This window comes from Thunnus albacares, chromosome 9 (genome assembly GCF_914725855.1).
Source record: "Thunnus albacares chromosome 9, fThuAlb1.1, whole genome shotgun sequence".
Classification (NCBI taxonomy): Eukaryota; Metazoa; Chordata; class Actinopteri; order Scombriformes; family Scombridae; genus Thunnus; species Thunnus albacares.
The window spans coordinates 23,380,522-23,404,385 of NC_058114.1; the positions used below are offsets into that span (position 1 = coordinate 23,380,522).

At 40.5% G+C, this 23,864-nt stretch overlaps 1 protein-coding gene and 1 long non-coding RNA gene across 7 annotated transcripts in view; one reads left to right on the plus strand and one right to left on the minus strand.

Moving 5' to 3' along the window:
• The window catches only part of celf5a (cugbp, Elav-like family member 5a), a 187,285-nt gene that overhangs the window by 116,027 nt on the left and 47,394 nt on the right, over positions 1-23,864 (plus strand). The window lies entirely within an intron of this gene.
• Positions 16,917-21,802, minus strand: LOC122988523. Its single transcript, XR_006404827.1, has 3 exons — positions 21,726-21,802; positions 17,652-17,718; positions 16,917-17,145 (listed from the first exon to the last, which is right to left on the minus strand). It is a non-coding gene; the product is annotated as an uncharacterized LOC122988523 (long non-coding RNA).

Genomic DNA, 23,864 nt, shown 5'->3' on the forward strand with positions numbered 1-23,864 from the left:
CCTTTGAACATATCAAAGCATGTAAATGGTGTACAGTAGTTGTCCAAATTGCTGTGACAATAAGGAATCCTAAGTTCTGTACCATGCAAACAAAGCACTTTGATTTATTTAAAGTCACAATACACAGTATAGATAATCCTACATCTCCTCATGATATTGATACTGTGACGAAACCTCTACTTAACTTTAAATTTCAGTCAAGAAAGCTTTTTTTAGATGCAACAATATTGTGCATTATTAGTGATATGTTTGCTTAAATGTACTTTTCCTAACTAGACAACATACTGTACAGTACATATTAAAGGGTTTAGGCTGTCAAAATTAACAGGGTGACATTATGTTAATTAAAAATGAATAAAATGTTAGTTTAGTTTAGTTTTAACTGCATCTGTTACATTTCCCTGTTCATTTCTTGGGAATCTACTGTTAGGGCTTTTTGAATACTGTAGGAATTGCAAGCAGTAGTCTCACAGTGCCATTACACACTTCACAGTACCTTCTATTCACAGCGCATGCTAGATTGGCAAAAGCTTGCTAACCTACCTAGAACGTAAACAGTGGTATGTAGATACATAAAAAAGGTGACCTTTTTAATGCTTGCCTACTTTAGGAACCTTTGCATTTAATTTAGTCTCTATATTATGATCTGAAGTATTTTTAATATATGGTAAGTATTTTAATATTTAAGATCATCTTGTGATGTCAGTTAATTTTAATTGAAAAAATATATTTACATTGCTACAGTATTAGGTGTTGACTGCAGCCTGCTGATATAAATCTTCTGATATATGTACCCACAGTATAAACAGATAATGGCTTTGACAAGCTCATACCTGAGGCTGATAAACTGGTGTGTGGGTGTGTGTGTGTGTGTGTGTGTGTGTGTGTCCTCTGTGGACTTGGTGCTCTGTGATTGCAGTGGAGCTGGAGGAGGCCAGGCGAGGGCTCTGATTGGAGGACAGAGTCTGTGCAACCTCTGCCAAATCACTGCAATCACCCGTTTGCTCCTTCTCTCTGCTTTAATGACACCACTTCATAAGGAAGCAGGCTCATCAAGCAGTCCACACACACACACACACACATACACACACACACACACACACACGCTCACACACACACACTCACTCACACATCGTGAGGTCAGGCACGGCAGATCGGGCAGGGCACGGCAGGCCTCAGAACAGGGAGAGGAGGTCCACCAGCAGATGGGAGGAGATTAAAGCAGGCTGGAGACACACACACAGGCACACACATAAAGATTACACATACATAACAGATACATACTCCACTCCCCACTTTGGTTCGAGTTAGACAGAGTTAGATAAGTGTCGTGATGTGCGGTACTTGGCTTCTGAGGTCTGTATATACGGAATACTATATACATAACATAATAGAATCATAATGAGATGTTTTTGAATGTTTTTATCATTTTTAAGGCCAATAATAGATTTTAGATTTTGCTCTCCTCTGTTCACAGTTGAGCGCTGAATTTTCTGCTCTAATTTTGGGAGACCTTTGCTTCCTGTACTCCATGTGGAATGAAAATACTGTGTTTTCTCACTGAGTGAGGCCAAAGACTATTAAGAGCTTTGGCATACACAAAAACTGACAAGAGAGAAACAAAAATCGTTGTTGTTCTTGCACAAACATTGGCCCATTTCAATGCACACCAACTTTTGCACTATACAGACTCCCATGAAAAGATGTGTTCTCATGAGCAGAAGCCATACTGTCCTTTCCAGCAGTTATAGAGAGCTAATGGCTGTTTGTCACTCAAATTAATAGCTTTACCGTATTCATAAGATCTGAAAATGTTTACAGATTCATATTTTCTTTCAGTGTGTTTAATATGAAAAAGAATGTGTGGCTTTTTCATGATTGTTGTCGTTTTTTTTCTCCCATGACCGCTATAATATGAAAATGACCTTGAATCTTTCATGAGTGGGGACATGAAAAGAACATGAATGACATACAAAATGAGAGAGCACGAGAGAAAGAATGGCGGGTCGAGTAAATGATGACAAAGAAAGAGACAGGAAAGATGAAAACATGGGCTTTTTCCACCCTAGTATATGGACAGAAAGAAAATGCCTCTCCAATCAGTACAAAAGAGGATTCAAGATATAAGCAATGCGCTCTTTATTTTTGTCTACACAACACAGCAAACTGCAATTTCACTCCGTTGGTGGAGCACTTCAGTGTGGAAAAATTGAACATAACTATATCTCCAGATATATGAAAATGCCAGCTTTTATACTTTTTTTGATATAAAATCAAAATTTTACACATTAGGTGTATGCATGATGACAGTAATAGATTTTGGAGTGCATTTAGCTTCTGCAGGTATGAACCAGTTGCAGCAGCAGAAAGTAGAGAGAACAAAGTTATAGAGAAAACATTCAGCTGCAAAATTAGATCTGTATTCAGATCCTGTACCTGTAACTCAGCTATCTTTCAATGTCTGTCCCTCAAATCTAACCTCTCCTTTCCTTTATCTCTCCATCTCAGCATATTAACTCCATTAGCCTCTCATATCACCCTCTGTCTCTCTCACTGTCAGTCCACGCCATTCACTCAAATCCCTGCATCATGCTACCATTGGACTGGAAAGGACACCAGCTCCAACCACATGATTCAAGCACAGATATGGAAGCAGTGGATTAATTACTGAGATTAGTACTCCTACATGTAAAAACTACACTACTTAGTGGAATATTGAATCTGCAAAGAGTTTGGCAGCATATTGTTAAGCCTGTACTGTCTGTGACTTAAGCTGTGGCAGCTATTAGAGCAATGACAACAGACAAGGACATAGGACACAGGGATGGAGAGGAATAGCACGGGATGACGCGCCTGTGATGCACCATTAGGGAATGCCAACGTTGGTTCAGTGGGCACCGTAAAGAGGCTTTTAAATTAGGACCAGCCACGTCTCACCTGCCTTTCTCATCTCACCTGCTGAGACGACAAATAGTGCTGCGAACACGCACGTACTGTGACACACAGTCCCATGATTACCCGCCCGCCCACTCTCCATCCACCGTCTTTCCACCCATCTGCCAGTCAAATGAGTGCAGAGGTAATGGAGAGAGAAGCAGTCATTCTGGTCCTGTAAAGCTGCAGCAGCCGAAAAGATGATTGGGGTAACCTTAGCTTTGGTGCATGAAGGAAGAAGGAGTGTTTTCACATTATTCATATGTATATGTGTGTGTGTATGTGTGTATTTCCGACTTAAGTCGTTATTACTGCGCTACTGCCTGAAGTACAAGTGTTGACGTGGTCATGCTTTGACTGCCCTGGCTTTACTGTGGTTCATGGTAACTCGTTATTTGAGTTTGTGTTTTCTCCTTTGTTTTAGACTCAGTAGATCCCTCAGATCTTGCACTGATATTTGTATCAGTTTTATCCCCTAATGTGTATTTTGTTTGCCTTTTCTTTCCTTTATTCTTTTTTTCCTACTCCGTTGACTTCTCCCCCGGCCTCATCTCATTGATGAGTCTATCAGGCGGACTGACATTGTCAAGGAAGATTGTCGAATAGGTCTCTGTGCAAAAAAGTTAATAAGTGTATCACCAGATATTTCAGTTCTTAGGGGCTTGTGACCAGGTCCAAACACAGGCCATAATGATTGCCTCTTTGCAATAAACATGAAGAAGGCTCCTGCTAAAGAATACAAAGGCAGCTGAGGTCGCGTTGGAGAATAAGACGAAAGAAGAATGAGGCTTCAAATGACTGACGTGCCGTTGGCTGCGGGAACTCTGACCTGACACTTGAACCAATTTTATAGAACATGAACTTCAAAGAGCACTTTGATACTGAAGGGAGTCATTGGGTGAGATCTGAGGGGCCGAACTGTCTTTTCATTCTAGATTAGATACAAAGTTGGACTTAGACTAATGACAGAGGTGGAGCAGTGTCTTGATAAGGCAGAGATCCCCATCTGGAACAGGCAGTATTTGCTGTAGAATGACAACAGCTGATAGAGATCCACAGACATGATTTTTTTTTTTCATTATTATATCGCACAGCGTCGTCCTCACATCTTCAATAACCCCCTACAGCAATAAACTTGTCACAAAACCCAAAACATGACACATCATTGCTTGAAATATAAATAAGCCCATTCGTTACCTATTGATTTTCCTACCATTAGGGAAGTGAATGGCTTGGCTGTTGATGTGAAAGATATTGTGGGTCAATATTGTGTTGCTCTTAAAAGCCACAGGAGAATTTCAAGAAATTTGGTTGGGGTGAAGAAAAAAAGGCCAGTCTACAACTCTAATATTACAAAAATCTTTGGACTAGTTCAGGGACATCTGCCTGGCATTAATGCTATCAGGGAATCGGGGAGCAGCGCAGGCACAATGTGCTTTAGGGAAAGGTACAGCCCTCGACAGATGCCTGCCTGGACTGCTGGCACACATCAACCTAATATGCTGGATTGGAAACAGGGATTGATTCCTGAATGTTAAAGTGAAACCTTGAAACACTGCTGCGACCCTCTTACTCCAACTGCTGGAGGGAGGGGTACTTTTGCAAGGCGATTTGGTGTCCTAATCTGATCGGGTCTCTTAATCTGCGGCAGCTCAGTTTAACAAAACCAATCTGACAGCAGGGGCAGGACCCAGTGACAGGAGGAACATGTTAAATCTGGACCTATCGGGCGTTAGACAGGAGGATGGCATCTTCTGGCTCCATGGTGGGTGTAATGATAGCTGGGACGGCAATGGTATCAAGAGATTCTCCTTCTTCCAGGTCAAGTAAGGACTGAGGAATGCCGAAGTCCTCAGCTCGCTGGATGTCAGCCCTCTCGGATACTTGTCGTCCTCTTTCTTACCCCCCCCCCCCCTCCTCCATCCCTCTACCCTCCTGTTATTTTAGGAATCTATTCTTGGCCTCCCAGCATGTACAATATGAATTATTTATCTGGAGAAATGGGATCCCTGCACGACAGTGAAACAGGATTTTATTTGTACCGTTTGATTCCATTAAAATAAACAAAGTGCAGACCCCACCATGATAATTTTGCTCCACACCCCACGTAGGGCTGGGCAGTAATGCATTATCATTATTTATCTATAGTTTCAGCAAAATTGTTTTTTTGATTACATTATAGCTCTAGAAATGTTTGTTGTTTAAATCAATGATTCAGAGAAAGCTGTAATTAAGGACTAGAAGAATTAATTTTTGTTTTACACCTTTTATCTCATGAAATGCATAACAATGGAACTTGCGGTTTTTCACACATTTGGCATATCATGATATATATCTAATGTATGTTCGAAAATATCAATATTAATCATGCAATAAGGATTTCAACCATATTGCCCAGCTCTACCCCACTTCACCTTCCTCTTCTCCCCTCCTTCAGTTGTTTCTAACCTCTCGTTGTCTCATCGTTACATCACATATCATAATATGACTCTACTACATATTCTACATATGATTCTACTTATGTGTGATTCAGCTAGTATCCCACTTATTAATGTTCTTTCTGTCTTTATCGCACATGATCAGTGCAAATCGTTTACTTCCTGTCTTATCACATGCAAAAACAGAACACAAATACAAAAACGAACTACAGAAATCGCAATTTCAGTATGACCTACAGCTGCAGAGAAGTAACAGCGCAGAGGAAACAAAGCATACTGTCAAAATCTTGTGCTATCTCACCAGTCTGTCCATGAAATCCTCTCTGCTCTTCTGTGTGTATGTCAAGCTGCATCGCCTTCTATCTGGATGACATTAATGAAAGGTGAAAGAGGGAATAATCAAAGATCACAATATTTTACCCTTGATACAGATGCATGTTCATACGCTGCTGGCAGGAGAGATCTCCTCGCCGCTCAGCTCAGCTCTGATCTGACATTAGGATTCAATGCTACATTTCTCTCTCCAGCTCACTCGTCTCGCTTTTCTCTCTCATTCCCTCGGTGCCCCGCGCTCCCCCCACCTACCTCTGTCCACTCAGCCTGGTTGCCAGACTGCAGCTAAAGGGTAAATGTAGCTCAGGGGAAGTGCACTACCTCCAACACAAGGTCCTGGGGCCCACCATGTGACCTGGACCTCCCAACATCTTGCTCTTGCTCTGCCCCTCCTCCTCTTTTGCCTTTTCTCTGCAACACATCTCTTTATTTCTGACCACCTCAGCGACCTCATCCAGAGCACTGATAGAACAAACCTCTGGGAGCAAAGAGCTCCTCTGCCAAACATAGCACAGTTCAAAAGTTCACCCGTTTTGCAGAATAACACTGTTGACAATGCAAGGAACCAAGAGGGGATTCTTCTATACACAAAATTTTATTTGAGCTAAACATGTTCGAATGATACAACTGAAGGCATCAAATGCTATGTATGTTAATTTTACTTTTACTTGTTTACCTGCAGCTTCTTTAGAACACCAAAATACAACAAATCATTTAATTTTTTAAAAATCTATACAATGTATTACATCCTCTATCCTTAGACCTTAATTTGGGGAGAAAAAACATCAAGACACCACATAAAGAGAAATAGACTGTACAGAGTAGCACTATAATAAAAAGTAAATAATGTATAATGTTAAATACATATTAAGATAAAGAGTTTAATGTAAAGTGGATTATTTAATGAAATATTTAAAAGAGGAATTGCTAGCTCAGGCATTTACTTGCGATACATGTAAAGTCTGGCTTATAACTGGTTATTATAACTGCATTCATATTGCTGTAATTCCTTATTTTGGATGGTTTACATGTTCTCATATGTTTGTTTTTGCTGGTTTGTTAGATTAGCAATAGTGTGAATGGGTGGCTCAGCTGAACAGGTTAATTTGCTGTGTGTGGACAGCAGAAGGTGTTCTCTTTGAATATAACTGTGTGAGGGCTTTGGTGTGTTTGTGTGTGTGTGTTAGTATGCGTGTCCATGTGTGTCTAGCTGTGTAAGGCTGAATGGCACCTTTCAGAGTTGGGGTGAGACCATGTGGTCTGCACTGACTGCTTTGGAGGGAGGCAGGAGGGCCCAGCTGGTTCAGGGAGAAGAGCTATCTGACTAGCCAAGGCAGCCTCACAGCCTGCCAACCAACCTGACAAACACAAACACACACACACACACACACACACACACAGATACACAGTGCATGGTTAGACATTGTAGAAGATTGTACATAGAAAAAATGCTGAGATTTTCACACTACTCTCTATGCAATTAAAAAGATTTATTTTACCGCCAGTGTGGTTTGGCTATGACTTCTGCAAGGTGCACTTTGCATATCCATGCAAAACCGAGCTTCTGCATGGATATCAACCTAACACACAAAGAAGTGTGAAGATCACATCCAGGCCTCCTGTTTACATGGGGACTGTGCCGTGTGCACCTACCGAGCTTACAGAGATTCAATCATTTCAGCTGACCTGCAGCCAGGATTTGGTGAAAATAGCCATCTACTTCCAACAAAATTGTCCAATATCCTTGAATGAAACGTGCGGGAAAAAAATCTTTATTTGTTGGCAGCCAGGTGCTGGCCCTGCAAATTATACATGACCACAGGTCCTATTGATTCTCTCTTGTTTTTCTCTGTCTGATAACACATTGTTAGAGGAAAGTTGGTTCAGCGGACCCTCACAAATTGTTTTGTAAACACAGAGGAAAGAAGAACAGTCCAGAAGCTGTCACATGTAATGAATTTTCTCAGCTTATAATTTCATACATCTCTCTGATTCAATTTCTTTGGATTCTGTAGTCTGTAGAAAATGCCATAGAAAAAAAAAATCTATAAAAAAAATTCTATAACATGAAATGAAAGAACTTAATTAGATATAAGTTTTTTGTTGATTGTGTGACACAGCAAAACTATTCCCATTACACTGTGTTCACCCACAGCTGTTACAATGCATTTACCATAACAGTAATGTTGATTGCTACTTCAACAGCTTTGACCGAGAACACTGGCTGCTGAAACAATACATATTTAAAATGTATTTCTCCTGGGTTGTAGCAGCTCTATTTATTCTGACCTCCATCCCGCCATACGGTCCACTGGTTCTCTAGTGAAATCTGAAGTGTATCTCTAAATGGTGTGCAAGTGCTGCAAGACTTGCACAAATTAGCTGTGTTAAAGTATATGTATGCCGTCGATGGAGGGAAGGCTCACTGGAGGCAGTGTGCTGCTTATCTGAACAGTAGGAACGTGGACGGAATGATTAGGTAGTCTAACCATAGGCGTCCACTTCCTTTAGCCTGGACATTTTCACTACTTTTCTATACAGCAGTTTCTCTCTTTCTGCAAATAGTCTAAAGGGTAAGCCTAACCAGGGGCTATGTGTGAGTAGATGGATGACAGAGAGAAACAAGAGCTCTAAACGGAATTTGTCATTTTAAACAAATTGGTTTGGAGAGAATCAAACTGAGGTTTTCTCCTCATTTAGTTCCAACTGTCAGAATGGATAGAAAAAATGTCTGACCTGAAGTGGGAGTGTTACTGCTTACCTGTTAAACCTGTAAACCTGTGAGAGGACCAAACAGCGTGTGGTCCCCTGTTTCTCCATTAGAGAGCCAGCTTGGCATTCGGAGGGAGTAATTGGCTGGATAGGGTTTCAGCAGGCTTAGCCACCCTGCTGGCACAACAAGCCTGTCTGTCCCCATCCCCGAGTTGCTGCTCTGCTAGGCAGGAGTGTAGCCAACTCAACTGCTGCCACGTCCCCTTCAAAGCCTGCGGAGAAGCTGGGGATGGCAGCAGCTGTTGTCCCAGGGGAGCCAGAGGAGCTCAGGGCCTCTGGTCATTAGTGGGAACCAGTGTGCTGGGACGAGCCCAGGTCTTAGACAGCTGAGAGACCCCTATCACCCCTCATCCCTTCATTCCTCCATCCATCCATTCCCTCCTGTCTCTGCCAAGAAGGATTCTGTATTCTCAACTTCCTTGCCTCTCACGCAAGGCTAACAAAGACTCAGTCCCATTTGGCAGGTGTGGAAGGAGTGAGGAAAGACAGTTTGGGTCGTGTTTTTGGAGAAGTGTACGGTTTTCACTGAAAGGATTATGTGGGTATGTTTTCAGGAAATTATGGAATGGAAGTGAGGCAGGGTTGCGTAGTTTCATTGATAATAAAAAAATCATAGGAAGTGAACTATGCAAGAGATTTAAAGATTTACACAAGAAGATTTACAAATTGTCCAAATAGTTGTTTCAGAGGGACATTGCAGCTTATGTGCTTAGCTAGCTGTGACAAAGTTTTAATATTACAAAAAAAGCCTGACCAAGAGTGGATTTTTGGGGCTGATATATACACACATACATACATATACACATGCTGCCCATTTAACTTTAAATATATATATATCAGTTGGATTCTAATTACAAACATGGCCCATTGTCTGTGACAGTGACCTAGTCAAGAAGACAGACATTCAGAAATATGGGACACCAATCATCAAAGTAACACAGTTTACAAAGGCAGTGAAGTGGAAAAAGAAATGGTGACAACTTTCCACATGACGGTTTGTTATATTTTAGTCCAGTTGCAGACAGTTGCCTTTGGGAAGCAGGTTTATGATGAATTTGCCGAGTTCCACCAGCAAGTCTGTCCACACTGTGGATTACAATGTACTGCCTCATTTCTTTTTTCTTTTTTTGTACATATGAATCTGATACAATTTGTATTCACAGAAAATAAAACCTTGTTGCAGCCAAAGTCATAATCATACAAATATTTCATACTCAGCATCTTTTAGTGTATTTGTGGGTTAGGAGTGTTTTGCTGACTGGATTCTTGATGAGAGAAGTAAAATTGGTAGAAAAATTGTAGAAATTCTGCCCATTCTTAAGTGCAAGAAAATTTTAGAAAGGCTTGTGAAAAGGTGCATATGTATCATTTATTTTATTTTTATTTAAGACAGGAATGCTATGCATATATGAACACAGACCCTGATGTTCTTTATCCTCTTATTTTTCTGGCAATCTTAGTGTATGTGTGTGTGCATGTGTGTGTACGTGTAATTTTGAGCATGTTGTGATACCATCTGACTTATGAGTCACTGACATTTGGTGTGTGCTGAGACATAAGTCTCTGCTGAGTGGAGTGGAGAGAGCGTGCCCGCGTCCATATGATACAGTATGTGAACATCTGGAGAGACCCAGGCTCCTCATAGGTCTGGACCGCTGTCGGCACTCATCATGATATGTTGTCCCTAGATTTTATTATAGGTCTATGTCTATCTGGAAAATACATACATAATACATTTTCCTCCATCATTGTTTATGGATTTGGTAGAAAGGAGGCTGAAAGGGGAATACTGTTGTTGCAGGGATACAGGGTTTCTACTTTCTGATGCAAGTCATGTTTTTGTCCACAAATACAGCCAAACTGAGGGTTGATAATGTAAATGTCCCCCACCCCCCCAAAAATCAGGAAAAACATTTATCTATATGACTGATTTTTAATTTTTAATATATGTAATTTAACAGACAGGCCATACGTGTAATATTTCTGCTGCATTTACAACTCTAGGCCTTAAATGATGAACTGTTCCATGCAACTCTGCACACATGCTCAGGAGGGAACATTTACTTTTTTCGCTCCCTGCATTTTCTTCTGTTGGCTTTGCATGCATTGTTAAATGGGACTGATGGAAGCACCCTGGCCATTACTCACTGCATTGCCTGGCTAATTTCTGTGCTCTTACAAGTACAAAGATGTCAAGCAGAAGCAGCAGGCTTACCTTGGCTTCCCCTGAGACCATTAATCCTTTGGCTGGTGTCGTCCCTGCCTGCACTGGCTCACCTGGTTCACAGCGCTGCCAGCAAACTGCTGTTCCCAGCCCTTTTCTCGTTCTATCTATTTATTTTGGTTCCGAGTCAGCTCCCATCACCAACAAAATCTGATTGCGATGGAAAAGCTGAATAACTCTTTAACTCTATAAACTCCGTCCTCAGAGTGAGAATTTGCAGAATCTGTGGAAAGTTTTTGTTGTGTGTAGGTGAGTGTGTGTTTCCGAGAAGGAGGAAAGTCGTGGAGGTTGAAGGATAAAATCTGGTAAACTATTAAAGTTATAATAGAATGAAACTCTTGCAGACATTTGTCACCATCACCTTCATACAACAGTTGAATGACATGCAAACCCGAAAATACACCTGCTGCAGCAGCAGAGGCCTTTCATACTAACTTCAGTAGCACATATTAGTTTGAGAAAATAAATGTGTTTCTTTTTTTTTTGCAAAGAGCTAAGATCTCAACTTGTAACAGAATCCAATTATATTATGCCTGTGATCTCAGATGGATAAGTCAAGATCGGTAATAGCAATAAGAGCAAATGTCTCCCAAAACCACATTTCAGAGAATCAAAAGAACGAAGTCTTACATCAAGGATCGGCTCACTCAGTAAATATTGACCTTTCACTGTACACCCACATATTATGAATACATAATTTGGGAATTACTGGAAGTGTTGGGAAAGGTATTAATGTCATAAAACTGACACAGGAGTTAAGCTCAAATTTGCATGTTCCCCAGGCGGTTTTTTAGCACCGGAGTGGGCACAGACCTCTTGTCAGAATTTGTTGCAATAGTTAACAATAAAATGCAAGAAGTTGAAGTTTTTACATGTGGGCTTGGACAAACATTTCCAGTTAACCTGTGGTCTATATTATTTCCCCACTGCATAGATGGAAAGATTGTGAGACCAAAGTGAGTCAACTACAAGCAGCTTTGAAAGAAATGCGGTGTTGTTCCTGTAAGTATGTGTATATATCCATCTTTCGTGAAAAGCAAAGGAGGATTATATACAATACTTGTATATGCACTGAATCGTGAAAGAACAATAGTAGAAAAGCACCCAGTCTGTAGCTGTACTCAGAACCTTATATGGAAGCTTTTTGTTTCTAAAGCTTTATCATCAGAGCCAGACTTTGCTACTTTTTGACAGACTGTGTGCTTGTTGTGTGCAGTTGTTCCAGCCTTATAAGAAAATGGAAAAAAAAAATGTTACTAATGCCCCTTTGTGCGTACACAAATTGCACTACATTTTATAAATGGAAGTAAATTCCTGTAAATGACCCAACCTCCAGATCAATAGCTTGATTGTTAAAGGCCGTGACATGATTGAAGGAACATTTTATTTTGAGTATTTGGTTCAGTCAACCGCTGTATTAAAAAAATAAGAGGATTCATCTTTCTTAGCTGTTGTTGTCCTGCCAAAAAAATTCTTCTGTTTTGTGGAGGCTTAAAAATCTGACATCAACCTATTCTGTGTCCTTCAGAAAATGATAATGTTTGATGTTTTTTCGTCTGTATAATGGAACTCCATCCATTTGATCTTTCTAAGCACCAACTACACAACCAGTTTTTGGCCTGTCCAATACTTTCAGAGCAATGACTTTCTGAGCAGGGACACTTTAAACAGAGTCATTACGTTAACAATTTGCCATAATGGTAAACTATGATGAGAATGTTTCACACTAAAGTATCATAATGACATGCAAACAGGTATAATAACCCAAGGTGGTGCAGTTTTGAACCTTTAACAGAATGAGATCACACTGTGAGGCTGAGAATGTCAACCATAAACTTCAAGAGGTACTCTCAGCAGTCATTTCAGAGTCATTGCTCACAATCTCATGTCCTGTAGAATTTACAGACAAACAGTTCATGTGCAAACTTGATATTAAGCTTAAAATTTACTCAGCTTTGTGCCTCACTGTGTTCCCATTCTTTCCATTCATTTTTCCTTTTCCTCTCCCTCTAACTTCCTGTATCTTTTTCTCAAACTACGTCTCCTAGTATTTTGGGTTGGAATAACACATCTTCATGGAGCAGTGAATCGAGGGTAGTGTGGGAGGGTGGTGGTGTTGGGGGTAGACGGGGAACGAGGGAGGTAGACTGTAGATTACCTTTGCAATTTCAAGAGAGAATGCAGCTTATAATGATCCGGGATGTTCCCGGGAAAGGTCAGCTGAAATTGCAACAAGCGTAATTAGTAGCTTATCAATAATGCATCCAAGGGTTCAGTGGGTGTGCAGTCTCTGGATGTGTGTGTGTGTGTGTGTGTGTTTGTGTGTGTGTGCCCATGTGCCTGTGCCTGAGTGTGTGCTAGAACATGCACGCATGGACGGGCAGGTATGTGTATCTTCACACCTATGTGTACCCAGGGATGACCAACGACAGCTCATCTCCTGACATTCATTAACATAAAAACACCTATATGCCACTCAGGGGAGCTGCTATGAGCATTAGCATGCAGATCCCCACTAACAAACCATACACCACCCCACAATAGTGTGGACACAACTGATGGCAGCGCAGACTGATGGAAAACTTCAAGAGACACATTGATCACTAAGTCAATTACTATTGATCACAGTGTCAAAATTAGGGGCCATAAGGGGGAATATGAGATAAGGGTATATTTTGCATGAAACATGCAGAAAATATTATGCAGAATCGGTATCAGCTCTCATGCAATCACTGCCTAATTATCTAGTAGTGGAATACATTCCCTTAAGCACTGTCTAGGTTCAGGCACACTCTCTATCATTGGCCACAGTTGAATGTCAAGTCCTCTCTTAGAGGAACTACATTATACTTTTTTTTTTTTAACCTATAAAACTTCAAAGAGGTGTAAAGAAAGCTGCTCTGGTGCTGCACAACTTCTAACTGAAGAGGAGTACTGATATGACTATATACTGGATAAACCAGTTGTTTTATATGTTTGTTATTGCATTTACTTTCAACACTGAACATCATCATCTAGGAAATCCATGTCATCTTTCCCCATCATAGGTTGTAATATAGCTCATTCAACAGCCATCTTTACCGATTTCATTACATAGGATTGCATCAGAGACGTGATCAAAAAAGATGCTCTTCATGCTTGTTTAACTTCTCTCTTGATCAACACTATTTCCCATTTCTTCCGTCATGTTGCACATCCACACAAAAGCTGATAATGTTGCCACTAACTTTGGCTGAGCACATTTCTGAATGATTTCAGTCGGAGCGTATAACTGAAATATTAAGCTAGAAAAAGGAAACTTGAGTATCTTGCATAATTAATTAGGAATGTTCTTAGACCCTGGCTCGCTGATAAGGAGATCAAGATTGAGGTAGATATTACTTTGCCCATAAAACCCTTCCTTCCCTTACCTCTTTCTCCTCCTCCAGCAGGTTAAGTACGTGAGCTCGTAAGATCAATGTGAGGCATTGTGTTTGAGGAAAGAGAGAAACCTGAGGTGCATGTTAGCGGTGGGGAACAGGAGGGGGAGATTGTGGGGGTCGAGTGGACCTCAGGGAATATGTCTGTGCATGCATGTGTGTGTGTGTTTGCAGAATTGTTGGTGTGTGTGATGTAATGATCCCAGGTTCTTTGGCCCCTGCCTGTTGATAAGTTGCTGCAGAACACATGAACAGGGGAAACGGGAAGCAAGTGAGATGAATGTGATTGGATTGCCGGCCGAGTGCAGCCTCTCCCATCTGACTCAGAGTCTGCCATCCCATCTCACAGGCGGCAGGAGGTAATTGGGTTCATTGTTCTCACCACAGGATCCCCCGGATTGAAAGCTTCATTATCTGGATAGCCATGAATGTAAATGAACCACACGTATGCAGCAGGATAATGGGAAAAAATAGATCACAACCACAACACACAGCACATCCCCAAACATATACAGTGCTCATGCATTTTTTCTGCAATCACATGCAAAAATACCAACACATGCCAACGTGTTTACAGGAACATACATATTTTTTAAAATTTCGTAGTCTCTCACAGATACGTGCACCATTGCATGAGTTGGTTTTTTTTTAAATACATGTGAGAACATAATTTGGGATAATTTTGGCTAAAAGCCTTGTTGTGTTTTTGTCTGTGAGTAAAGGAAGTTGTCTCTGTCTTCAGATGGGGCAAGAGAACAGTTCTGACTGCTGACATATCCGGCCTCTGTGGCCTATGAGTTAAACTTTCATGGCTCCATTTAACAGAACTGTATGTGACAATGCGGTGATGAGCTGCTAACCACACTTTCCCTGTGAGCGTATTTGCATGAGTGGATGGCAGGCACTCTTATACTCACTGGAGCTTCTACCATGAATGGCAAGAGAGAGCCTGAAGAACAACAGTAAGGCTCATGTGCTTTGAATTATTCATGCAAAACCAATGTATAACAGAAACCTTGGCACATCTTTCTCTCTAATTAGGCAGAGTTTGTGGGTGAATGTTAGGCAAAGCCTTTGGACAGTTATGTCACAGTTGTTGACAATCTGCCGCTAGCTCCAAGATTCACTGGCCTGAGGTCCTTGCTGGCGGTAGCCAGGGAAGGGTTAAAGCATCTGCCTTCTGAAAATAAACAGGAGCTCACAGTGGAGCCCAACCACTCTCAGATCCTCTGGCAAATCCATCAATTAGTTGCAGATGTGATCTGCATTCAAGATTACTGCAATTTAAGCATGTCGGGAAAACAGCCTAATCTGGTCTCTGATGGACGCTCCAGTTTTCAATTTGCTTTCCAGGAGGGACCTGGAATCTGGTAGGACCTGAGATGGGAGCCCACAGAGAGAACTCCACTAATATCCTTGTATGTATGATCACCCTATCCCTCTGGATTCATACATCCTGTTTTAATTTCAGAGAGGGGTGTGAGCTTGACTATGATCATTGCATATATCTGCAAAGCGGTGAAAAAAATAACCATAACAGTCCAACTAAAGTGTCCAGATTCAGCAATGAATCATTGTACCCTCTGAAGGCTGTGAGGAGAGGAGGGATGCAGGAACGGAGAAGAGTGTGGAGCAAAGTGCCATGTGCCATGCTGTGCCTTTGCGTCTGTTGTAGGGCCCTGTCAGATTGTGTTTACTTTCCTGAAGGACGTTTCACCTCTGGAAGCCTGGGAATGAATAGAGAACTCATTTCTCCAACAGAGACTAGTCAATCACTCCACATTTATTCTCCTCCCTTGCAGTGACCTCTCCCCGGCCAGGCGAACAATGGCACCCTCGAAAACTGCAGATGAGTTTGACTCACAGCGAGGCCTTATATACCAGCCACGTCAATACTGCTAAAAAGCTCTGTGAAATCAAAGAAAAACATTACATTAGACAGAGGCCAGGGCAGCGTTTTTATTTGCGAGTATGCAATATAATAACGTTCAAACCATGTTCTATAGTGCATAGCCACAATATATCTATAATGCTACTGAAAGTTTTCAGTACTTGTGTCGTGCTACAGGTTTCCGGGAGGTAAGCATTTGTTTGTGCATCAGAACTTGATACAGAGCGGATGAGGGTTGCTTCATCTAAAATAGGTTTGAAGCCTAGCATGGCTGCATAGTTAATGTCATGACTTGGGTCTGGCAGATGGCAGAAACAGTTAGGGATCTCATTAGATCAACCAAGCGTCTATGCCTCGTTGCAAAACCTTTCATTAAAGTTCCATTGCTGGAATACTACTATCTCACAATATTGGTCAAAGTCAAGAGAGGGTAGAGCAAAGTGTTGAAATTTTACATCTGCGTAAAGCTGAGAGATTAAAACGATGCATGTGTGTAATCAGGAGAGACAGTCAACAGTGTGTACGTGTGTGTACAACCATGTGTAGATAGAAGCAATGTGTATTAGCTGGAGTCTTTATATCTACGTGTTTTCATTTATCTGTGAGTGCTAGTGTTTGTGTGGGTGTGATGAGTGATGCATCCTTGCTGAGCATAGCAAACAGGATTGTAATGGTCACAGAGCACATTTTGTACCATTTGCCTTGTAATTAACTGGAATTTGTTCAGCACAAATGCACTGCAAGCGTGGGAAACTAAAAAAAAAAAGAAAAAATCTTGTGCAAATTATTGACAGTTGGTGAGGAGAGGCAGGTTTTTTTTCCAAGGGAAGGATTCAAAGTGCCTTCATGTTAACACTTATTTTATTTGTATTATCTTTAATGACACAGAGGCTAAATGGACTGTAGAGTGAACTGATTAGCAGCACCCTACAGCTTGGCAGCCCCGAGTCAATATGGATGTTTTATGGGTTTTAAAGAACATTTAAAATGAATTTTTATACATGGTTTAAGGCATACGGCTAATCACAGCAAGCAGTCTTATCATGAATGATGCTATGCACTTCCAGGCATCTGAATTGCTGGCTGGCAGCAGGCATCACAAAGAAGAAGGGCATCAGTGTAGAAGGGATGATCCTAGACAAAGCAGTAGATACAACAGACTGAAACAACTCTCTTTAAAGACACATTTCCACTAACAAGTGAAGGCACCATTATCTTCAACGCTGACTGATGATGTTTGAAAGAGAAAAGAATGGAAAGTTTCTAACACTGAATTCATGGCCTAATTTTTTTTCTTTTTTTTCTAGTCAGTTGCACTCTTTTGCACTCTGTTGTGGATTATCCCTTATAGTACATATAGTATTTTAGTGTTTATGTTCTCACTCGATGAACATCGGATAAAACAGACTCTGAATGCTCAAAAAAAAATTCCAGCACATCACAGAGTAACACCATCAAACGCATGACGAGAAGTTTGATCTTTCAAAGGCGAGAAGCAGAACATGCGATGGATGCCTTTGCCCTGGCCGACTTGGACTTGGAGTTTAGTTGTTGTGAGCATTACTGATCAACACCTTAGGAAAGCAATCGGCAGAGCTATTATGCACAGTGATTTTTTTTATTTTTTTTTTCCCTGTTACCTCTGGTGATAGGAGAGCATAGCGGCCCATGCCCACAGCTCTCTGGTAGATGGTGCTTTGCTGGGATCTGTGGAACAGAAAACCAAGCTATTTACAGGGAATACAGCAGCCTCAGAAGTAGCTCCTAGCCTCGGGGTGCAAAATACTTGAAAATAAGCTCCTGGTCTCTTTGATGTGTGTGTGCACCAAATCTAAAGGCATTTCAAGTAGTGCTGCCTTTGAGCCAAGGACGAGTCTAAATTGTCTCTTGGAGCTGAAGATGGGTGAGGTGGGGAAGGGGGTTAAGTAAAAATCAAGAAATATAATATTTTTTCTGATGGTTGCATTACCATAATGTACACTTCACACGCCTGCTGACAGGAGTAATCCCAGTGGTGTTTTTTAAGATGGCTATCAGTGATATCTGGAGCACCAGAGGTTTATTGTTCATCCACTGATGAGTGAAGACAATAGTCTTGGGAGACTTTTCTGATGAGTTTTTATATAGGGGAGACATAACAACACTCCGTCCTGTTTAACAGCTCTAATATGATGGAGGAAAACTGTTGTGGAGCAAATTAAGTGAGTGGTTTATAACATCTGCCTCTTCACAGCTATCTCATTTTGTTGCTTGTGCTGCTGCTGCATTAAAGACTCTGTTCTTCATGGCAATCTGCTGTTGTTGTTGCTGCTCAACAGTTATTTGTCACAAGAGATAATTCATCTACGGTAGCAGCCCAAACACTGATTGCATATCCCAAAGCATGGAAATTACAGACCAAAGCAACACAACACACTGAACTACAGAGTTGGGTTAGACATAAGAAACATGAATATCAATATCAATGCATGGATAAAGTTATGTATCTAAAAACTTGATGAAAGGAGAAAGAGAGTAAGAGTGTACGGTGTGATGGAGGACTTTTTCCACATGAGAACAGATCAGACGTCAAGCAGCGCTAGATAGCCACTCCGCATGGTTCCGGGGTAAGCTATGGCTGGTAAAGAAGGAAAAACGTGACGGCATACAGGAAAAAAAGCTTTCCACAATTTCATTCAGCCCACAGACATGGTAGGACTCATACAGCACACTGCAGAGAATCCCAGGAGGTCTGAATGGCACACAACATCTGAAAAGACCTCAATTTTGAAATAGGATGGTTACTAAACTGCTGTAACCATGGCTTTTCAGGTTTCCTTGTGCCTCAAAAAAGGAAGATGAAAAATAACGTTTCACAATCTCTGGACTTTCAGAGCTTTCTTTTGCTCCAAGAGGAAAAGGAAAAGAACATTTTCAGACGTTCACGCTTCAACAGTTATTTGGCTTTTTTTCTGTTCTGTGGCTATTGAGTCACCTTCTTCTAGTTTCTCAGACACACTTCCGAAGCAAAGTTCTCTCTGTTGTGAAGACAAGTGTTGGCTGAAAACCATGTTTGAAAATAAGTTTAGTGGAACCATTTTCCATATTTTGACAAGAATGTAGGAACCCTGCTGTGACACAAAAATTAAGGCAGTCTGGACCTCGATAGATTTACTCAGTCAGGTCAGAGTTCATATATAATGGTACTAGGGCCATTTTCTCACATATCAAAATGGGATCCTGCAACTGATTTTACAACATCATTTCTTCTTTCTTCAATGGATTTTGGACTATCCAGACTATTCGTTACTTACAGAGTAGGCCATGGCCTTCATTGTTGCCAACTTAAATTTGTATCAGGTACAACGTACTCCATAGAAACCTCTCAAACCACTTCATCTGCTTTTCCACTCCTGATCCAGAGTTACAGTATATAACCAGGTGTGTGATACCTGGCAACCTGATATAAATGCTATCCTGTTTTATCATTATACCTATATCCAACTGATTTTTGCATGGGATTAGTAGTAATATGTGGTATATCATTTCAGTTGCCCATGTATATAAGAAAGTGTCAGTGTGAGTAAGCATCATGTTTGTTGCTGTCACTGAAGACTACATACAATATGAAACGGCATCTCATGAAAGCAACATGTTAAACCTGAGATGGATAAATTAATCAGATATTTAAATCTGTCACATTGAGTTACAAGAAGGGACACTGGATAAACTGATATTTTATGTCTTTTTATTATGTCTTATCATACTGTAAAACCTGTCATTTCATTTTTTAGAAATGAGGAAGGAGTGTTGCTGAAGGTCTGCTCTCAAGTTGAAGAGACCAGATGTGATGTTGTAATGGTCTCAGAGGGCAGGGCCTCCATCACTGGCTGCCATGGAGACAGTACTTATTCTCTCCCTCTCGTTTCCCTATTATCCCTTCGTCTTTGATGTCTATAGAGAAAAGACGTGGCTATAATTCTGGGCCGGATTTCTTGTCTAAGCCTCCCGTGTCCGATAGAGGCACCTGCATTAATCCCAGGTAACACCTCTGATCAAGGATTTAATTTAGACCTGCAAAGGGTGTACACACCACGGTCCTATAGGCTAGGGTGTTGTGTTGACAACACCAGTGATGGATGGGTTTTGCTTTAGGCAGAAGGAAAGGCAGAGATCTCTCTCTTTGGTCCTTTTTTTCTGGGTACCACAAACATAAGGAGTGACAGGAAATAGAAGGAAATAGAAGCCTGTTGTCTTTATTGACGTTTTTGCAAATTTCCTGTTGCAGCAGTCTTCCGTTAAAACACTTGAGGTTAATCGTTACTTGTTTGTTTTGTTCAGAGCATTATATGTATCATTATGTGAAGACTACTTTTTTAAAAAAAAAGAAAAAGAAATTGTTTCTGTACCATGGTAGACATGATGCACAGGGCTGAAGTGGAAGTTTAATGCCACAATACACTAATGCCATTTCTGTAAGGCATACTTGGTGGAGAGTGTTATGTCTGGTTTAGTGCCTACATTAGCGGACAGCAAAAATGCCAGTATCTTACTCCTGAGTGATTTATTTTTCACTGAGTGATCTTTCCAAACAAGGTGGTCTTTGGTTTTGCTCTAAAAACTGAGGCTATTGCCATCCCTCAGTTTCCAATGCTTTACTCACAACTGCATTGATTTCTCTTGTTACTGCAGGTTAGTAAGAGGAAATTGAATTGGAAATTGTAGAAACACTATCATTTCATTTTCTGGCATTTGTATTTTTTTTTTCTCTCAGACCCACTGTATTTCCAGAAGTCAGCACTGAAACTAATGGGAATAGCAGTTACTGTCAGGACAGTTAAATGACTACTCTGACTTTGGCTTCTCTAATAACACTGTCCTCCGGTGCAAAAGGTTACATTCACCCCTGTGGTTTTAGACCACATTGCTTTGCATTTATGAAGGCCCTTTCTCCTTTTCTTTGCCGTCTGCCCTCCCTCTGTTCACATAGTTGGCTCAATTTTGTTGGATTGCTTGCTGGGATAGTTTACCTTTGGGGAAAGGGTGAAGTATTAGTATAAGTGAGGTGAGAGAAGGTAGTTTGGGTTGTCTGGGTGGAAAGAGGCAGACGGGGTCGACTTGACACAGTACATTCAGTGTTCTGTGCTTTCACACTTTGACTTCTAATTAGGCTCAATAGGCCTCACCGCTCGTCTTTGTGTATCCATGCTCTGGAAATTAGTTTTTATGGGCTGCCCACCTTTCTTCTGCAACAGCAAAAGCAACAAATGTAGCTTGTTGAATTGTGTTTACTTTATTTTTAGCAAGACACACTTTGGGCTTCTTGGTAACATTTGTCTGTTGAATCAAGCTTTTTCACAGAAGACATTATGACTTGTCACAGTTAAAAAACACAGGTGTAAATAATAAAAATGAATGATTGATGTATTCTATTTAGCTACGTCTGTTTCAGGGTCCGCTAGGTCACCGTCACGTCTTACGGGGACACTTGAACAGGACAGAACCATTGTTAATGTTATTAGTAACACCTGTGCTTTTGCTGCTATTACAAGTCAACATGTCTTCTATGAAGGAGGAGGATGGCTATTTTTACAGTCAGGGAATATGATCTTAGGGAAAAAAAACGTGATAAAATTTTGATAAATAATCTTAAGATCTAAGACAATTGAAAAATGACTGTTGAACTATACTAGCTAATTGTGTTAGTTGCTGCAAAAATCACATATTGAACTTACTGAAACTGAGATTTTCACAGCCTGTCACAGCTATAGGATCTTTACAGGGGACAATGGGGACAAAGGATTGGTGAACAAGAATGCCTCAGCCCCAGTAGGATTAAATAGGTAGCTTTCTCATTTGAAACACCTAATCAGGGACTCTTTTCCACCTGGGATGCAAGGTGAATGCAATTAACGTTATTTAACGAGCTGCTAGGATTAAAAACCAGCAGTATTAATGGTCCCCAGGACCAGAATTAACAACCACTGTTGAATGCAATATCAGTGGCGGAAAAAAACATACAATATATTGTAAAGCATGATCATCAAAAACAACTGCCAAAGTTTTCATACCTATCAAAGACTATGCTGGGTAACTTTTGCAGCATGACATACATTTTTAAATTGATTTCATAAAAATATATGAAATTTTGAACATATTGTATATCAAATCATAATGTTTTCGCTCCCAGATGAATTGTATTTTCCAAAAGTGTGTTTGAAAAGCCTATTTTTTGTCCAATAAGAGTGTGTTATAAAATTGGCACATTGTCTCTCATCCTTCCCTATGGGTTGCTGGATGAACCAAAAAGTACTTTATGAAATAATTATGAGGAACAGAGAAATGCTTGTTCAGTGCTTTATAAACTAAAAGAAATGTTTTTTTCATCGTTTTTGGGCTGAGGTATTTATCTCATAGTACAGTTAAAAAACAGCTGCTGGAAAAAAGTAGTAATATTCTCTGTGAATACTGGGAACATATTGTTGTTAATAAATAAATCAAGGGAAGCGTCTTTAAATCCTATATTTTATTCAAAATATAAAAAAATTTAACTTTAACTATGAGCTACTGCCAGAAAACTGCATGTCTTCAAATAAGTGATGTACTATACATATCTATTCACTGTTTGTCTCTGACAGGGTTTCTCTATTTGGCCATTTATAGCATGGTGAGCTGTACCCAGTATCGTAGCAACAGTAACTATGGGAATAGAAACCTGTGGAGAGGTCAATGTGATGGCCTCCACTTGGCCTCTTTGTACAAAGACTCGCACATTGATTTTGCTAATTCACATCTATGACCACATCTGCCATCCTTCTCCACACACAAACAGAAAAACATTCAATGCATACATTTTTTTAATTTACTCTGAGGTCATATCAAATTATTGCAGCTTTAAAAAATAATTTATTACAAGTTGATGCTTGATTTTTAACACAAATTTAAATATGAAACACATTAGATTTTATTTGGGTCTATCCTGCATCTCGTTCCATGTCTATTTTCTCTTCTTTCTTTTCTTCCCTTTGCTTCTTTTCTACCTCTCTCCATTATTTCTTGCGGTCTGCTATGTTTTCCTCTGTGTGTGCGGCTCCAGTCCTCCTGGGACAGACTCTCCAGGGACCCTTAATTGACAAGTGTGTACAATAACTAATCAGTAGCAAAGCAACTGCCCTTTAAGATGATGAATTAACTAAACTAATTTCAGATAATCCTTCACCACACTGGGTCACGCTGACAGCGCCAATTGATATTTGAAATGCAGACACCCCTCGTCTCTGACTTCTGCCATTCATTTCAGACCCGAACCCCCCCAGTCAAGGTGGCATGGTTGATAAACTGCTGATGGAGCTCAGAGAAGATTAAAACAATTTTCTAGCTCTGCGTGACTGTGTGTAGTCTGACAAACATGCACAGGCAAGCACAAAATACATGAGCACATATGCGCAGTCATACCCACATACAACTACATATAACACATTCACAGTTATATTACCTTAAGCAGACTATACGCACACAAGCCATAATGAATTAATTTGAAAGAGCAGGGTTAAGTCTAGTGGGCATTTGCTCATAAAAGTTCAAGCCTTGTAAGAGGTTTACCTATTTAAATTCTGTTTCTTTGGTGATGCCTAACCTTTCCCCCCTAAAGCTCCATAATGTGTTCTGTCAACACAGTCCTTCCCTGTAGATTTATATTGTCAGACAGTTGTAGAGTGAAAAGGACAACATGCTGTTTTTGTAGCAATACAAGAAACTCTTGACAGATGGACCTGACATCAACCATCAGTGAGAACTGCAAAAAAACAAGAAATGAGCCCAAATCTCAAAAAATATGCACATAAAGTAAAGTATATTAAATGCATGTGTTGTCA